Source organism: Gobio gobio (genome assembly GCF_949357685.1).
Source record: "Gobio gobio genome assembly, chromosome: 1".
NCBI classification, from domain to species: Eukaryota; Metazoa; Chordata; class Actinopteri; order Cypriniformes; family Gobionidae; genus Gobio; species Gobio gobio.
In genome coordinates this window covers 87,081,749-87,102,249 of record NC_137097.1, presented here as the reverse complement: position 1 = coordinate 87,102,249, position 20,501 = coordinate 87,081,749, and the positions used below count along the sequence as shown (strand labels likewise).

At 46.3% G+C, this 20,501-nt stretch overlaps 1 pseudogene across 1 annotated transcript in view; it reads left to right on the top strand.

Annotated features, from left to right (window-relative positions):
• LOC307123642 (cytolytic toxin-alpha-like) overlaps positions 1-19,441 on the top strand; it is a 49,886-nt pseudogene extending 30,445 nt beyond the window's left edge. Inside the window, exon 7 of the transcript in view lies at positions 19,338-19,441. The product of the transcript in view is annotated as a cytolytic toxin-alpha-like (transcript). The remainder of the gene's footprint in view (positions 1-19,337) is intronic.
• The last annotated feature ends 1,060 nt before the right edge of the window (positions 19,442-20,501 follow it).

Here is a 20,501-nt window from a genome sequence, read left to right as displayed (position 1 = left end):
GATTCGCTGTGTTTTGATGCCAATGTAGGATCGTAAAGCCATCAATAGTAACGCAACGTTCGCCATTTTTGATGGAAGGCTGGTTCGAGATGCATCGGTGCTGTGCAGACTGATCGCCGTATGACAACGAGTACAACGAGAGCATATGACTCCTTATGCTTCTGAATCGCTCATGCAGTATTTTGATATCATACGCTGATCGTCTGCGCTGCGCCGATGCATCTCGAACAAGCCTGGTGTGTGTGCGTTTCCCGTTACCTCGCTAGCATTGTATACGTCTCATCTTTCTCAGCAATGCCAGTGGTGCTAGTTCAGAGCTAGTGCCTTAGTTCTTAGTTGGTTCGACTGACGTACCTTCTAAGAACCGGTTTGCCTTTCCACATGCTAGAGAGCCACCACAGAACCAGGTCTCACGTCACTGTATACGTCTCATCTTTCTCAGCAGTGACATGAGACCTGATTCTGTGGTGGCTCTCTAGCATGTGGAAAGGCATCTTAGAAGGTACGCCAGTTGAACCAACTAAGAACTAAGGCACTAGCTCTGAACTAGCACCGGTTCATTATGGTGGAAAAGGGGTAACAGAGTATATTATGTATATGTCAGATGTAGGCTACTGTACTACTGTAGAGATCATGGGCAGATGTAACAAACACACATTTCTCTATATGAAAACCAAAAGCATACAGAAGTTCATTGTGAATCTATAAAATAAGGATTAACAAGTTCAAGCTTCAATGATAAAAAGAGAAAGACGTGAACAGATTCAATATTTCTAAATATACTGTATGAATTCATTCAGCACATCATGACAGTAATATTACAAACAACACAACTCTCTCACCATGTAGTGGACGGAGTACAGTTCGGAGTACCTTAAACAGTTCATCCACTGTCAAAAGATGCACCAGACCAGCACACAACACTACATTTTTCAACTAAACATTGAAATAAATCTAATTAATAAACTAAATTAAACATTTAAACTAAATTACTGATCTAATTACTGATCTAAAGCCCACACTGTCACTGTATGATAATTAAAATGAACTGATGACATCAGCGTTTTTTCCAGAATGGCTATACAGCTGAATAATATTATGCTGCATTATTTTCCTGTTTAACACTGTAAAGCTGCTTTGAAACAATCTACATAGCGCTATATAGCGCATTGTTAAAAGCGCTATATAAATAAAGTTGACTTGACTTGACAACTCTTCAGTCACCTGTGGAAGATCTGAAAGGAACTGATTTGTTGACTGGTCCTCCACATATTCACAGGCATACAGCTCCTTGTAGAAGCTAACAGCCCTTTTTCGAATATCAAAGTCCTTAGTCAGATCTGTCCCATCCACAGAGCGTAAAACATTGAATACTCTTTCTTTGGCCATTTTTCTTCTCCAGACTAAAGAAGAATTTGGACGGGGCATCCATTTCAGTAATACTCTGAAATCTAGACCAAACCAAAGCCCCTTGAGCTCTAGTATTCAACAGATCACCTAGTGCAGCTTTTTTATCTCTATAAGCGTGTGAATTTGGCCTGGATCTCTATGGGCTCCACACAAAACTTGGAGCTCCACAATATCCATCTCCAACTTTCTAATATTTTGAAGTATACCGATTACATCATTTTTGTATATTTAACTTCCCAATGTCCCACCATTGCTGTATTGAAGTAAAATTAGACTTTTAGGTTCCCCATCCCATCCAAAAGAAAAGTAAGCATTTTACAAAAGCAGCATCTTCAAGTAAATCGTAAAATGTCAATACGCACTCTTATGCTTAACAGATTTTATGAACACACAAGCTTCCACCATTGAATGGTCAGAAAAACCAACAGGGCTAATACAACAAGACTTAAAACACTGTACTTGATGTTTAAAACAATACAAATAATCCAATCGTGCTAACAAAATACAATTATCTTTCACATGAGTCCAAGTGTATTGTTTATCTTTAAAATGCAAATTCCTCCAAACATCACAAAGTTCGTAGGTTTTAATGATGTTTAACATTTTTAAGCAATTTGAAGTTCTATATGATTTCGGTCAATATCATAACATGTGCAGTTGAAATCACCAGCAAATATTAAAAAGTTTTCCATATCTCATTGTTTAAGATTTTCACACAATGTTTCCAAAAACAACATTCTTTCAATAGGTTTAGCAGGAGCATAGACATTAACCAAATCCATTGTGACATTCTCAAACCTTGCTGTTAACTTAAGGACTCTACCTTCAATTATTTCAAACTCATCACAAGACATTGGCAGAAAATCTTTTGAAAACAAAACCGCTGCCCCAGCACTAAGAGTAGTCTTATGACTGAAACAGATCTTTCCCTCCCAATCTTTCAGCCATTCAACCTCATTTTCTTTTGTACTATGAGTCTCTTGTAAAAACATAATGTCTATATTTTTAAGTTTAATTAATTCATAAAGCTGCATTCCTCATCCCATTAACATTCAGGGAAGAGATTTTAAAAGTGCTCATTATGAAGGAGGAGAGCAGCAAAATAAACAAAACACATATCATGGCATTATGCTTGTGACTCATTCTGCGTTGTCTGAGTGTGCACTTTTTGCACCATTTTCTTCAATCTATACACCTCTGTATTCGACAGACACTCATCACCCTTTTGTTTCATTCGAATTTTTGCTGAATCCATAAACATATAGAGATCTGGAAAAAAAATCTATCACCTCAACATTTCTCATTCCTTTTGTACGTTGTAAGAAACTCTTCATATGTTCTAAACTGTAGCCACCACACTCTGGTCTCACATTATTCTCCACAGAGGCCTCAGATACCTCTTGCTCACTTCCTGAATCAGATATATCAGACATTTGGGTATTGTCATCCTCTTGCATCTTTTTTTTATTTTTCAGCTACTTCACAGGAATTAGATTTTCTTTTCACTGCTGGCACTTTAAAAATACTCTCCTCTTCATTAAAGATTTCATTCTCCACCTCATCAAGCTCAATATCCATGGTCTCTTCACTTCTCAGGTTACCCTTTTTACTCCCCTTACTTCCACTGTCCTCTTTCTCCACATTTACATTAGTTTCTGACATTTCATCAGCTTCCCTATCTTTTTTCCCATCAGTTCCTTGGTTCAAATTTAGATTTTGAGGTCCATTTTCATCTGCAGAGTTTGCTAAACGTACCTTTTCAGGGCAAGAACGTACTAAATGCCCCTCTTTTCCACATCCAAAGCACTTCATGTTTTCAGTCGTAGCAAAAAAAAACATAATCGAAGCTATCACGTTTAAAATTGAATGCTACATTTATTTCCTCATATACATTCTCAAAATCATGTAAACAAACCTACGAAAGAAACCACATGCTTTAACAGTGGAGACTTACAACCAGGTGGAATTTTTTTTATTGCAGACGGGAATTGTTCATCACTAATGAACGGGGGTACATTCGATTACAAAACTTGCCTTGCTGGATTAACAAGTGGAAAAATCTTAACGAAACATTCATTGAGCACTAAGACAATTAGGAATTCACTAAGAAATTGCACTAAGACAATTTCTACAATGTAATTTACTTTCTCAACTTTATCCAAGAACAAAACAACAGCACTGTTCATCCTAGACGCTGATCGTGACCCACTTCCTCCCCAACCACTAAAACAACTTCCTCGACCGGACACTCAGCACCGACCAGCACCTTAAACCCGTGCCGCTGAGTGAGTTGCTCAAAACTAGCCTTCTCCGCCATTGTCGTAGCCACCAGCTGAAAAGCTGGCCGACACGACCCCCTAAACCGCTAGTACTACTTTCAGTGCTTTGTGACAATCCACAGATAAAGGTGATGAAAAACCGTGCGAGAAAAAAGCACATTTAAAACTGACAGACCTTTAGATGAAATGGAAAAACCGCAACCACTCTCCGATTCACACTCGACTCACTCAGCAAACGCTCACACTCATGCATGCGCAGAGAGAGAGAGAGAGGGAGAAATTCAACCATATTTCCTGTAGATTTGAAAAATATATATTCTATATAGTCAACTCACTACTCTCAGATAAAGTCCGGGTACAGAGATGACAAGCTAACAGGCTAGCGAAATGCTAACGTGTGATAGTGATTTAGATTAAAAGCTAGCGATGTCAAATTTAATGTGATAGGCAATATTTAAACAATATATGGTGATGAGTAAGTTATATTTAACAGTAAAACAAAGAAAATACATCAAATAGAGGTTCAAACGCAAGACTGTGCAGAGCTACAAACACTAGCTGCAGCAAGACAGGGCAGGAGGCAGACATGAGCAATTGATCAGGAGCAATCGATCAGCATTCATCGACTATCATTCCTCTGGAGTTGTTCTTGTGGTACCTTTTCTGCATATCCCTTCCTCAGCACATCCTCCATGAACACACTATACTCATTTGCATAAGCAGGATCCTTCTTGAATCTCTTTGCAAGGTTAAGTGTACGTTGTGCTGTCACTTCATAGTTATTAGGCAAGGTTGCATCCTTATCACGAAACAGTAGAGGTAAGTGGTAATGCCCATTTTTGAGTTATAATGAAGTCGTTACTATGTTCATGAATATTTTGTCTTCAGCAGACATTTCTCTTTTCTCCTCATAATCCTTTTCAGGAAAGTCATGATTATATCGCCTGTAATCACCTGCGCCAGCTGAGGAAATTCAGGGTTTCACCAGCCATCCTGAAAACTTTCTATCGAGGGGCGATAGAAAGTGTCCTGACTCAGTGCATCACAGCGTGGTACGGGAACAGCACCAGTCACGACTGCAAAGCCCTGCAAAGAGTAGTGCGCTTATCCGAGCGCATCTCAGGCTCAGCTCTCCCGTCTCTGCAGGACATCTTCACCAAACGCTGCAGAGGTAGAGCTACTAAAATCATCAGAGACATTAATCACCCTGCAAACTCTCACTTCACCCTGCTGCCATCTGGTAAGCGCTTCCGTAGCCTGATGGCAAAGACTGAAAGACTCAGGAGGAGTTTCTTCCCCCAGGCCATCAGACTCCTGAACTCAGTCACGTGACTTCACTTCACCCCGCACACACATAAACATCCAGTTTTAACATTAACATCCACATACTGCAATTGCACTGCACTTTACGTCCCTATTGTTACTGCGTAACAACCTGTAATAAACCTTGCACATTATACTTCTTTATATATACATATTATATATTTTATGTTAACCACTTATTTCTAAGTCTACAGTTTATCTCACTTATCATCCACATATTTTTTATATTTTTATTTTTATCTTATTTCCTATTTTTATCTTTTACTTGATTTATTTATAATTCTACTTATGTTAATACTTTTTATTCTAACTTTATTCTATTTCTATTTAATTTCTTGTAACTGTTATTTGCACTGTCCATGGAGCGGACCTGTTTACATTTCACTGCCAGTTGTATATTGTGTATATAACTGTGTATGTGACAAATAAAACTCTTGAATCTTGAATCTTGAATCTTGTTAAGCAGATCTTGAAGATTCTCCATAGAGATGCGATTGGCCATCACTGACATTAATCCAGTTTCATCCATAGAGGGATAAGAATTGAGTGGGCCATTAACCACCCATCCTAGCACAGTCTTGACCGCATACGGCCCATTTCTTTGACTGTTCACTATTTTCCACGGTTCCATTGCTTTTGGAACATTAATTCCAAACAAGATTTCAATGTCGCATTGATTCTTTTCAAATAAGGCCATTTTCTTGGGTTGGGTGTATACTTTAGGCAGATCTACTGTATGTATACGCCTTCATTGATGCTACCTACTTCTAGTCCTGTGAGCTCATAACTCTTAACAGGTCTGTCCTGTCCCATCGTTCTCAGAAGAATTTCAGTTCTGCGTGCGTCCTTTGGCATTCAGCTCATTCATGAGGTTCTCAGTGCAGAACGTCGCCGAACTGCCTGGATCAAGAAAGGCGTAGGTTTTAATGATCTTACTGCCTTTAGCAACTTTAACTTGGACTGCCACGATTGCTAGTGCACATTCCCTACTGACCATCATGGGCGTCCCGAGATAAAACAGAACAGAAAAATAATTAGCGTAGCTGCTGTTCAAAGCATTGAGCAAAGACGATCATGTGCACTGATATAACTATAGAGTACAAGGTTAGGAGAAGCATCATGTGAATGCTTGGCTAAAGAGATGCGTCTTTAATCTAGATTCAAACTGGAGGAGTGAGTCTGAGCCCCGAACATTATTAGGAAGGCTATTCCATAGTTTAGGTGCCAAATATTAAAACGTTCTCCCTCCTTTAGTGGACTTAGATATCCTAGGAATGACCAGAAGCCTCGAGTTTAGTGATCTTAAAGAGCGCGATGGATTGTAGGGCGATAGAAGATCCGTTAAATATACTGGAGCTAAACCATTTAGGGCTTTATGGGTCAGTAGCAATACTTTGTAATTGATATGAAACTTAGCAGGTAACCAGTGTAGAGATGATAAAATTGGTGTTATATGATCATATTTTCTTGACCTAGTAAGAACTCTAGCAGCTGCGTTTTGGACTAACTGTAGCTTGTTTATTGATGATGCAGGACAACCAGCTAATAAAGCATTACAGTAATCTAATCTCGAGGTCATGAATGCATGAACTAACTTTTCTGCATCAGAAATAGATAGCATGTTACGTAGCTTAGCAATGTTTCTGAGGTGGAAGAAGGATGTTTTTGTAGTATTTGAAATATGATTTTCAAAAGACAAGTTGCTGTCTAATATAACACCCAGGTCTTTAACTGTAGCAGATGAAGTAACAGTACATCCTTCTAAATGTAAGTTATAATTTAAGAGATTCTGTGTACCAGTTTTTGGTCCAATAAGTAATACCTCAGTCTTATCTGAATTTAATAGGAGAAAATTACAGGTCATCCAATATTTTATATCTTTAACACACTCTGTCAGCTTGGATAATTTAGAGATTTCATCTGGTCGTGCTGAAATATATAAGTGAACATCATAGGCATAACAGTGGAAACTAATTTCATGTTTTCTTATAAGATTACCAAGTGGCAGCATTTATATTGAGAATAATAGAGGGCCTAACACAGATCCTTGCGGCACTCCATAATTTACCAACGTTATCTTAGATTGTTCCCTGTTTAAATAGACAAATTGGTAACGCTCTGATAGATACGATCTAAACCACTTTAATGTCTGTCCCTGAACACCAGTGTAATTTTGTAGACGATCTAAGAGTATTTTATGATCTATGGTGAAACACACACACAGACACATAGACACACACTCACACAGACACATGCACACAGACACACACACACTCACTCACACACACTCACACGCACGCACACACACACACGCACGCACGCACGCACACACACACACACACACACACACACACACACACACACACACACACACACACACACACACACACACACACACACACACACACACACACTCACACTCACACACACCCACACACCCACACACACACACACACACACACACACACACACACACACACACACACACAGAATAAATGAGATTATGGCTCACCTGCGCTTCTACTCTGCCGGTCTGAGAAAAGTTCATTATAAATTCATTTAAAGCCATCATTATAATGATATATATAATATCAATGCTTACACATAAAGTAATCCCTCGGGGTTTAATCTGAGTCTCGTGAAGCGATGCGATTACTTTATGATGAAAGTTAAATCTGAGTCCTAGTCCCTCTCCAGTCCAATCTGTGATCAGTTGATGTCTACAGAAGCCAGATCAAATATGGTGACATGTCAATAGTGTCAAACCCTCAGTAGTGCTCGTGTCAGGATTTGGGCTCTGGAAACAACAGGAACATTTCTCTAAATATCTTCTGTGTTGGAGGATTTCTGCATGTGTTAGCAATGGATGTAGGATCAGTTTCTCTTGCCATGATAATCACACTCTTTATGTCTGTTGATTTCCACAGACCCTGATCCCAAGACCACAGTCTCTGATCCCAAGACCACAGACCCTGATCCCAAGACCACAGTCTCTGATCCCAAGACCACAGTCTCTGATCCCAAGACCACAGTCCCTGATCCCAAGACCACAGACCCTGATCCCAAGACCACAGTCTGTGATCCCAAGACCACAGTCTCTGATCCCAAGACCACAGACCCTGATCCCAAGACCACAGTCTCTGATCCCAAGACCACAGACCCTGATCCCAAGACCACAGACCCTGATCCCAAGACCACAGTCTCTGATCCCAAAGACCACAGACCCTGATCCCAAGACCACAGACCCTGATCCCAAGACCACAGTCTGTGATCCCAAGACCACAGACCCTGATCCCAAGACCACAGTCTCTGATCCCAAGACCACAGTCTCTGATCCCAAGACCACAGTCTCTGATCCCAAGACCACAGACCCTGATCCCAAGACCACAGACCCTGATCCCAAGACCACAGTCCCTGATCCCAAGACCACAGTCCCTGATCCCAAGACCACAGACCCTGATCCCAAGACCACAGACCCTGATCCCAAGACCACAGTCTCTGATCCCAAGACCACAGACCCTGATCCCAAGACCACAGTCTCTGATCCCAAGACCACAGACCCTGATCCCAAGACCACAGTCTCTGATCCCAAGACCACAGTCTGTGATCCCAAGACCACAGACCCTGATCCCAAGACCACAGTCTGTGATCCCAAGACCACAGTCTCTGATCCCAAGACCACAGACCCTGATCCCAAGACCACAGACCCTGATCCCAAGACCACAGACCCTGATCCCAAGACCACAGTCTCTGATCCCAAGACCACAGTCTGTGATCCCAAGACCACAGACCCTGATCCCAAGACCACAGACCCTGATCCCAAGACCACAGACCCTGATCCCAAGACCACAGTCTCTGATCCCAAGACCACAGACCCTGATCCCAAGACCACAGACCCTGATCCCAAGACCACAGTCTCTGATCCCAAGACCACAGACCCTGATCCCAAGACCACAGACCCTGATCCCAAGACCACAGACCCTGATCCCAAGACCACAGACCCTGATCCCAAGACCACAGACCCTGATCCCAAGACCACAGACCCTGATCCCAAGACCACAGTCTCTGATCCCAAGACCACAGTCTCTGATCCCAAGACCACAGACCCTGATCCCAAGACCACAGTCCCTGATCCCAAGACCACAGTCCCTGATCCCAAGACCACAGTCTCTGATCCCAAGACCACAGACCCTGATCCCAAGACCACAGTCTCTGATCCCAAGACCACAGTCTGTGATCCCAAGACCACAGACCCTGATCCCAAGACCACAGTCTGTGATCCCAAGACCACAGTCTCTGATCCCAAGACCACAGACCCTGATCCCAAGACCACAGACCCTGATCCCAAGACCACAGTCTCTGATCCCAAGACCACAGACCCTGATCCCAAGACCACAGACCCTGATCCCAAGACCACAGTCTCTGATCCCAAGACCACAGTCTGTGATCCCAAGACCACAGACCCTGATCCCAAGACCACAGACCCTGATCCCAAGACCACAGACCCTGATCCCAAGACCACAGTCTCTGATCCCAAGACCACAGACCCTGATCCCAAGACCACAGACCCTGATCCCAAGACCACAGTCTCTGATCCCAAGACCACAGACCCTGATCCCAAGACCACAGACCCTGATCCCAAGACCACAGACCCTGATCCCAAGACCACAGACCCTGATCCCAAGACCACAGACCCTGATCCCAAGACCACAGACCCTGATCCCAAGACCACAGTCTCTGATCCCAAGACCACAGTCTCTGATCCCAAGACCACAGACCCTGATCCCAAGACCACAGACCCTGATCCCAAGACCACAGACCCTGATCCCAAGACCACAGACCCTGATCCCAAGACCACAGACCCTGATCCCAAGACCACAGACCCTGATCCCAAGACCACAGACCCTGATCCCAAGACCACAGACCCTACATTACAAGATCAGATTCATAATCCCTCATTCTGTGTGTTTCTCTTCATCAGACTCACTTCGGCTGACTCTAGACCTGAATACAGTGAATAAACGCCTCCATCTGTCTGAGGGGAACAGAAAGATTTCATACAGTTTCAAAGAGCTTCAGTGGTATCCTTATCATTCAGACAGATTTGATCAGTATCCTCAGGTGTTGTGTAGAGAGAGTGTGAGTGGACGCTCTTACTGGGAGGTTGAGTGGGGTGGTGTGATAGGTGTGTCTATAGACTGAAGCAACAGGAACATTTATTATACATTTTTATCATTTAAAGGGTAACTAAACCCTAAACCAACTTTTTTTAGTTAATGATCTGTAATAATGGGGCTTTATTAATGCTGTTCATTGATTCGAGTAAATGTTTTGACATTTGAGTATAAAGTGTTTTAATTCTATAAAATATGGTGTAAAACCGCCAAAGTGCTGCCCTCTTAAGGTTGAACGGTGGCTACTGCAGTTGAATTTTCCTATTGGACGTTGTGGTACATCGTGACGTAGGATGGTACTTCCAACGGCTCACTATCCGCGCCCCTAGCACGAGCTCACCACGCCCTCAGAAATGATTCCCCCAATCACACGATGAGAACGGCTTCACTCCAGTATGAACTGTTATGTTACATGAAGTAAACATTATGAATGAAACTCACTTGACACTTGCTTTAACATTGTATTGAAGAAAATACGGTTAAATAATGCAGTTGTCAGTACACGTCAGGCTTTTCTTGCGATATTATTGCCGCCCGTCATGTGTACAGATAACTTTCATACATGAGACGCGCTTTCAAACCCTGACACGCAAGTGGTTGCCACGGACGCAGATAGATTAGGTCAGTTCTCTTTCGCGGCTGCTTCGCTAGCATCGTCGGCATCGGGAGTTAATGCAGTTTGAGCAGTGGCTCGCATTGATAAGGCTCCGGGTTTGTGTCTGTTACAGACAATCCACCCTCCTCCACTTCAGGTGAAGGTAGGAGAAATGACCGCTCTGTTGCAAAGCTGGCGTCACTCCAGTCATTCTCCATCTTTGCGACTCGCGAGTCAGACAGCTGTCAGTCAATCCGTCACTGCGGGTCTCAGGTGCACGCCCTCCGCTCAGCCCCGCCCTCGGTTCCTCCCCTCTGTGTCCGCTGGGCTCTGCCCACTTTTCCAGCATTTTTTGAAAATTGCCAGTGGGTGGAGTTAAGCTCTGAGCAGGGGTTTAGTTACCCTTTAAACCCTCTATGTCACTAATTATATATTTATTGCAAATCACATTTTTATCATCATTGTCTTTAATTTTACCCCATAATTTATATTAAAATGATCATAGATCTTTCCTTTTAAAAGGAATTCATCATTTCATTATTTTCACTGTGCTCACCTGTTTAAATTCCCTCGGTCTCATTCTCAGTCTGTGTGTCAGTGACTATATTAGCAGCGGCTCTGAGAAGAGAGCGCGGGGGGGCAGATAAGACTGGCCGCTCACACATCTCTTGGCCTTTTTTTTTTTTTTTGCTTTTCCAAAATCAAACTTAAAGCCCTTTACTCAGACTATAAAGTTCACTTGAAAATAAATAAAGTTGACTTGATTTGACTACACAGACCACATCATTTACAGTGATTTCGGCCAATTTATCACACAAAGTCAAGTCAACTTTATTTATATAGCGCTTTTAACAATGTAGATTGTTTCAAAGCAGCTTTACAGTGTTAAACAGGAAAATAATGCAACATAATTTTATTCAGCTGTATAGCCATTCTGGAAAAAACGCTGATGTCATCAGTTAATTTTAATTATCATACAGTGACAGTGTGGGCTTTAGATCAGTAATTTAGTTTATATGGTTAATTTAGTTTAATAATTCGATTTATTTGGATATTTAGTTGAACAATTTTAGAAATTAAAAATGTTCCAGTCTTTTAGCTTTTAGCCAGTCAAGTTTCTGATTAACTTTTCCAATTAGAATTAAAATCTTTGCTGCCCATTTCCTTAATAATTCCTGCAAATGTCTTTGAAGTGAGGGCTTCAGAGCAGAGCTGCTTACAGCGTTTGCTCTCTTTCGTCTCAAAATCTCTATCTGGACTGATCAAGTTACTGATCATGTCACTCAAATTATTAGCCATCATTTTTTTCAAAGTTCATACTCACCTGAAATTATACCAGCAGAGATGGAGGCGGCGATCTTTAACCAACACAGCTGTGGCTTCTGCGTGATGAAACTGCAAAGTACACTTATGCGAAAAAGTCACTTATACTGGTCCATGCCAATTTGGATCATACTTTACATTTTACTCAGGATCGTTCCTGATGCATCCCTGGCAAACAACCCTGAATCTATTTTTATTTTGTTTAACTAATAACTTAATCCCTTACTGCCTGATTTTCTAAATTCGGGGCCCTATCTGAGTTGGAAGAGACGGAGAAGGTTTGCGGTGTTCGCTGGTCCCTTATCGTCCTAGTGATGCTGTAGGAGTGGTGCCTTCACCACAGCCCCCAATGAGCTCTCTCCTGTACTGGGCACGAGTGGTGCCTTCACAACAGCCCCCAATGAGCTCTCTCCTGTACTGGGCACGACTCGTTTTGCTCCCGCGGTACCAATTTATGGCAATACCTGGGCGACTTCTTCCCCTTTATGTTTCTCAAAAACTATTATTATCTTTATTCAAGATTTTAGCCGAAACACAACTCGTGGTATTATTATTCCCTATTCCCGTTGAAATAAGGCTCTGCCGTTTCCCCTTACCCAGTCTCTTCAAGTCTGATAATAAAAATATACTACCTTATCTACTTGTTTGCCAGAGGTGTACTCAGGAATGATTGCCCGCATCCTCCACCAAAACTGTTGGGGTAACAGCTTAGGACCCAGGACCAGTAGTGAAAAAGGAAGACCAAGAGTCAGGAGTTAGATTAATTCAAGAAAAATTTACTAAAGAATAGTTTGCAGTTTCATCAGCAGAAGCAGCTTCAAGTCTCACAAGGAGTTCATAGGCCAGACTCCCTCTAACAGTCTCCCCGCCTCCGCCTATCATACATACAATTTATGAACAGTTCTACTGTTTTCAAGGTCTAGCCACGTCATTACTGCCATGTGGATGATTCCGATTGGCAGAGAAAATGCACAGTCACTGTAAATTTCCACACAAGGATAGATAGCAGAGCATATCACTAAACGTCTCAGGTTACGAATGTAACCATTGTTCCCTGAGAACAGGGAACGAGACGCTGCGTCAGCTTGACGCTACGGGGAACGCCTCCAGCGTGACTGGTGCCTGAAATCACAATGAAAAAACTTCAATCCTATTGACCGGCGACAGCCTATGATGTCATCAAGGTGCGACCAGGAAGTATATAAGGGCACCTTGCCAACATGACAGTATCTCATCGTCTGAAGGGACTGTTTCGGCAGGCGGGCCCTGCGGCATGGCAAAGCGACGCAGCGTCTCGTTCCCTGTTCTCAGGGAACAATGGTTACATTCGTAACCTGAGACGTTCCCTTTCGAAAGGGAACTCGCGCTGCGTCAGCTTGATGCTACGGGGAACGATATACCCACGCCGCCATGCCGACGGGAGTGCATGCCCACTGGCAGTGACAACTGTCAAGACAAGCAAATTCTAATGAAATGCCTGAACCACTCCCCTTCTGGTCACAATAGGCTGTCAGTGACAGCGCTCCCTACGGTCATAGCCCAAGCTATCGCCCAAGAAGGAACCTTAACACACATGAGGTCCTTACCAGGCCCTGCTCAAAGGCCTGGAACCACCCATTCGACTTAGAAGGGGTTCCTTCAAGGGAACGTGGCAAGGGAACTACGAGGGAACCCTATGCCAGTCACTATTCGGGAGGTTCTCACCGAATGCCACCAGGGAGACCTGACCAGGTGACCCAGTCTGTTATGGGACACGTAATACGGTCAACCCTGTCTGTACAGTACAGAGCCTCTGGTACTCGCCTCCGAAGAGGCATCCCGCTAGGGTGCTGCAAGAAAGGCAGTGACATCCACTAGCCGGATCTCAGAGACGGGTTATCCCGGAGAGCAGCTCTCAGCGAAGTGCTATATAACCCTTGCTAGCGAGGGGAGTTTAGCCGCTCGATCCTCGGATCTACCAAGCACCTACTTTAAAACGTGCTTAGGAGGCCAGAGGCCTTACAGGCTGATTATGCCAGGGAGGCCCCGAGGGACCTACAACCCTTAACCAGCGCCAAGCGGCCGTAAGCTCATAGTAGACCCTCATTCGAGAGGAGCTCATAAGCCTGCCTGGTAGGTAGCCATGCCGTAGGCAAACTATGAAAGTCCCCTCCCGTGGGGACCGCATAGCAGCAGTAACGTCTCGTCGTGCTAGGGTAAGAACACCGCCTCCAGGTCTCGCGAACGGCCAGAGACCGGCGCCTGATAGCGGGTGACCACTAGCGGTCAGCATAAGGCCAGTTGTGCGTTCCCGCCAGGGGAACTCGTTCCCCATGGAGGCCGAGAGGAGCCTCCAACTGGTAACCCGTGCCGACTGCTCGCGTGTCCAACAGCGGAGCTCGCCCTCAGGAAGGCCATACGGGCCTGAAACCTGATCGCAGTCGTGCTAGCCCTCGAGGTAGCTGGGAAGACCAGGGACTCGGTTCATCAGGGAGGCCAAGCGGGCCGACCAACTGCAAAGATATCGGGCACTCACAGCCTAGCTGAACGTGCTACTCGTAGCACTTCATGCTCACCACAGTGGCTGGGGACCGGGAGCTCGCTCTCAGGGAGGTACCATGCCTACCATCTGACAGCAGAACGTGTCGCTCACGGCACTTTACGCTCACCAGAGCGTGCCCTCAGAGGAGGCCAGGCCACGTGGGCCTACTACTCCAAGCGAATCCCCTCAGGGAAGCCCCGTGCAGCTTGCCTGATAGCATCCCATGCTACGATCCGTTACCGAACCTGGGGACCGGGGAACGATTTCAGGGAGGCGCAATGCCTCCACCTGATAGCAGAGCGTGCCGCCTAGCCAGAATGTGCTACTCATAGCACTTCATGGTCACCGCCTCAGCGGCTGCACTCAGGGAGGCCGGTTGAGGCCTACTACCTACTAGCACTCGTGCTAGCCATCCAGCGCCTACTAGCAGCTTATACCAGCCATCGAGGGACTCAATGCCAGTGGTGCCCCCTCGGGGGAGACCAGGCAGCGCCTGCTGACCACAGCAGGCCCTCAGGGAGGCCAATCGGGCCTACCACCTGAGCGAAGGTAACCCAAACCGGGAGCCTACCCCTCAGGGCGGCCTTAAAGAAGGCTGGCTGCTGCGCCTGGGCTGGCGGCAGCTGTCTGCTGCTGACAAAGCCTGGAAATCCAGTTCACACTTGGGAACTCATCCCCAAGGAGACTAGTTGACGAGGTTACTGCTGACGTCGACACCAGTGGAGAAGATCCTCAGAGGCCCACTCGTGGGCCATGGCGTCGAGACTTCCTTGCAGGGAGGCTGGTTGAAGCCTACTACCTGTCCTGAAGTCCAGCTGCCCAGACTGCCCAAGCTGGCTACTAACAACCAGCTGGCTCCTACGCCCGCACCTGGGGCTGGCTCCATCCCAGAGGCAGCTAGGGACAACTGCATCGCAGTCTCTCGGGCAGCGCCTACAAACATGGACCTAATCACATTGCCAACAGCAGTGTACTCAGCGAAAGTGCTTAAACAAAGACCCTCTAAAGCGAGGGGAGTACAACTTACGTCACCTGCCTCGGGGCGGCTGTCTTACTTTCCCTGCAGCGGCCAACCATAAGTGCGAGGGCGTCAGCCATTGGCAATGCTCGGGCCTCAGGGGAGCATCCGACCAGAACCTCCACAGAGGTTTATCCGATGTTCAGTTCAACCCGAGCCCTAAAGGAGGTGGAGCAGAGACATAGAGCAAGGGTGAAACAATACCTTTTCTTAGAAAATATAGAACCCACCGGCCGAACATCCTCCAGGAAGAGGCCGAAGGCCACCAAAAGATGGCGGCCACCAAGCTCTGAAAGGCGGAAACGGCAGATAAAGTCTAATCGCAAACCAGCGAAAGACGCTTCACTCCGCCCCACGACCACTGGCAAAGTCGCTGTCTGCTGCAACACCCCGACTGCGTTACTCGTAACCCTGGAACGCAGAGAAGGGGGCGGGCCTTGGCCGGACGACTCTGTAACAAGAGGAGGCTGAAACAAGGATGCATAAACCACGCCATGTTCTTATATCAAAAGACAGGCCAGGGGCGAACAACCTTCATTAAAAGGGAACGCCCCCATCCTTGACAAAGCCTAGGCCAAGTGGTGCGACATAAGACCGCACTAGATCTACTCAGGGCTCGGGAAAGAAAATTATTACTTCTAATATAACATTTCACTGAGGCCCCGAAACCCCTTTTCCCAAAGCCCCACAGAGCTGGGCGCAGATCTTACTACAGCTCGTGCATTAGCGCGTACCCGGTCTTCAGCTACTTCCCACTTTTACGCTAGGAAAACACAGCTAGCCCTCTACACTACAAGCCCTTGGGCAAGAGCGCAAATTAATCACCCACATAGTGGGAAAAATAACACGGAGAGGCAGCAAGACTCTACTAGCAAAAGTGAGGCATACACACACAACCACACAATGTTGCAAAGAAGATCGTTCTTAGCTTACTCACGGGGAGCTGCAGGCCCTGCGAAATCCCTCGATGATCCAAAATTTCCCCAAGCAATCCCTCAGGGGAGCGACGGTACAAAAGTCCTGAAAAACATAGTTTTGAAAATGTTTCGCCCTCATAGAGGGGGACTCACCAATCACTCCTCGCGGTGCTTCAACCCAGCCATCGAGCTAGTATCCGCCCGCCATCCTGAGGGGGGCGCTTTTAACAAACAAACCAGGCGGGCCGGCAGAATCTTACATCTTCTGCTCATCATAGGCCCACCGGCCTGATGTAAAGCGCCCGGGGAAAAGCCAGAGGAAGGGAAAAAGGCAGCGTTCATCTCCGCGTCCTCGAGGGCGGTGTCCGCTGCCTGCGCTGGTTCCGGTTACCAGCCCCGGCTTCCTTCCTCCTCCTGTTGCGGGTGTCCCGCCTCCCCTGCGCACCAGTCCTCCGCGGCGGGGGCGCTCTCCGAGAGGCGATGCTGGCTGTTCCTGTCTCCGGTCCTCAGACTGGGACGGGCCGGGGACACCCGACTGCCTGGGCGCGGTCCCGGACTTCAGCGGGATGCATGTTCTAAATGCTGCCGAGCGCGCCTTTGCCTCTCCGAACCTTTCCACCACCGCCTCTACGGAGGTGTCGAAAAGGTTCGGACTGCAAAACCGGGGCATCCAGGAAAAAGGACTTCTTTCTCCCCGATGTCCAAATGGCTAAACCACAGATGTCTCTCCGTGGCCACCGTTGCCGCCATCGGCGCTATCTGTACGGTGGCCCGGAGAGCGAAAACCGCGGTCCAGCGCGACTCGACTACCGCCTCAGGGTGTCCCTCCCCCTGATCGAGGTCCCTCAGCAGGTCTGCCTGGTAAGCCTGCAACACAGCTGTGGTGTGGAAAGCCGCCGCAGCGTGACCCACTGACATGTACGCCCTGCCATTCAGGCATTAGACCGGCAGGGTGGGAGCCACAGTGTCGCCGGCCGCCCAGAGGCGAGATAAACATAACATCTCGTCCACGGGCGGCCCCGACACACCCCCAGCCAGGCAGTCCCTCGACATCAGCGAGATTTAGCTCACCGATGTCGACAGATGCGGGGCTGAGTATGGTTTCTTCCATCCCCTTGAGATCTACTGATGGAGATCGGGAAGGAATGGAAGACTCCCCGGAGTTGGGAGGTCATGGGCGGAGAGAAACCGATCGTCCGAACTGTTTGGACGCTCAGCCTTTCTCCTCACGCGCCGCAAAGGCAGCTGCAGTCTACACGCAGCGCGTTCCATGACTTCCAGCAACTCCCCGTACATGGGACAGGATGGTTTGAAAAGCTTCAGCATCTTTAACTGACTCACCCATCCTCTGCTCGAGCCTCTCGCGATCTGGATCGTCCTCAAGAACCATAACTGTCTCCAAGCGACGAGCCAGATCCATCTGGGAAGCGCATTTCAGACGCCGCTCAGCCTCAGCTTGAGCGTGGTCTTTCCCAGATGCTGAAACCTCTCCCCTCGAGAAGAGGTCCAGCCGAGTTGCATGCTCTTCTCCCAGACAGTAAACACAAAGTGTGTGTGTATCCAAAGCGCAAGCTAGACATTCAAACCACACTTCTGCAGAAGTGGCCTCAGCACACTTCATTGTTATCCTTCTTGTAGACGTTTCACGTGAAGACAGGCAAAACAGTCCCTGAAGACGAAGAGATACTGTCATGTTGGCAAGGTGCCCTTATATACTTCCTGGTCGCAACTTGATGACATCATAGGCTGTTGCCGGTCAATAGGATTGAAGTTTTTTCATTGTGATTTCAGGCACCAGTCACGCTGGAGGCGTTCCCCGTAGCGTCAAGCTGACGCAGCGTCTCGTTCCCTTTCGAAAGGGAACTAGACTGGTTGTCGCCCCATAACTAGAATTAGATCACAATGACCTCGGAGGTTGCAGAAAGGCGTCTTCAGGTCTGGTGTCGTGTGCAGAAAATGTCCATCTTCAATATAGGGCCTGCACAGATCATGCAACACACACACACACACACACACTCTCTCTCTCTCTCTCTCTCTCTCTCTCTCTCTCTCTCTCTCTCTCTCTCTCTCTCTCTCTCTCTCTCTCTCTCTCTCTCTCTCTCTCTCTCTCTCTCTCTCTCTCTCTCTCTCTCTCTCTCTCTCTCTCTCTCTCTCTCTCTCTCTCTCTCTCTCTCTCTCTCACACACACACACGCACACACACAAAAGCTCCCTAGCATCACAGCTCTCCCATGGTTGGAGAGTCTGAACTACATATTGTTATGTCTTGTCTATCATAACATGTATGAAACACTTGGGGTTAAACCACGTTCAAATAACACAGCCGACATTCAGGAATACATTACTTCTTCTTTATTTATTTTAAAGAACACAACAACTTATAATTACAAGTGGCAGTGCCACCTGCAGGCACAATAGGGGTATTACATACATAACATTTCCTCCCCTTTTAATCAAGAAACAAAGAAAACAATGCTTTCTCAGAAACACAAATTCAGCATTTTTTTTTTTTTCCTACTCTAGAGGTAGAGGGTAGACTGCCTCTTGCCTTGAGCCAGTTCGGGGATTATTCTGCCCCATGTCAGAACAGGCTCACTAATAACTAATTACAGTTCAGTCCAGCAGGGTTTTCTCATGGCTCTATAATGTCAGACGATTGGGAGGTTTGATCACTCTGGCTGGATAACGTCTGACCTGCACTGATGAAATGTTGAATTTGCCATGGTTTGTCTGAGGCTCTGTTGATGTGTCACTGTTAACATCTTGTTCCTTTGCTAGTGGTGCAGAGGAAGTACCGTTTACAGCGGCTTGTACAGGAACAGACACATCACTGGCATCAGGTGGTTGTGTCACCTGAGTTTCAGCTGTTTGATCCGGAATAGACAAGAGTTGATCAGCGTGGCGCCTCCATTCCTCAGAAGCTCCTACATCCACAGTATAAGATACTGGACCACTTTGAGCCGTCACAACTCCTGATGTCCATCTTTCTCTCCCTCTGTAATCTCGAGCCAGCACAGCATCACCAACTCTTGTCTTGGCTTTGAACGACCAGCTCGGCGGAGAACCTGGGAGGTCTGTTAGAGTCGCACGGCAGCAGTTACATTGGGTTTCAAGGCATCTAGATGTGTGCGCAGCTGTGGATGTGGTGTATTGCGGTATGTCAGCAAGACTGAAACCTTTCAGCCTGCCCATTGGTTGCCGGATGATATGGGGCGGAACGGATATGTTTCACATGGTTGGCCTTCAGGAAAGTTACAAATTCCTGAGAGACAAATTGTGGTCCATTATCACTCACAAGGACTTCAGGCAGTCCATAATGGCTGAAGAGGTTCCGCAAAACTTCAATGTTTTTTTCTGCTGTTGTTGATGTCATCAACTGCACCTCAGGCCACTTTGAATGTGCGTCAACCACGACTAGGTACATGTGACCCTCACATGGCCCAGCAAAATCTACATATATGCGCTCCCATGGTTTGCTTGGCCACTCCCATGGGTGGAGGGGTGCTTGGGATGGCATTTTCTGTATTTGCTGACATGACTGACACATTTTCACTTGCAGTTCAATGTCAGCATCAACACCAGGCCACCACACATAACTGCGAGCAATGGCTTTCATTCGGACAATTCCTGGATGGCCAGTGTGAAGTTCCTCCAGTACTCTTTTCCGCAGCTTGTGGGGAACTCTCAAGCCCCGCATTAAGCACCCGTGTTGGACGGACAACTCATTGCGTCTGGAGATGAATGGTGAGAGTTCACTATTACCCGTCAGGTTGACAGCTTGAGTCCCTTTTATGACCATTTCGACGACTGTAGACAAGGTTGAGTCACTCATAGTCTCACGTCGGATATGAGTGGCACTGACAGGGAGTTTCTCCATCTGTCCCAGGTAAAACAGCTCTACGGCATCCTTTTTCTCTCTGTGCTCTATTTTGTAATGGCAGG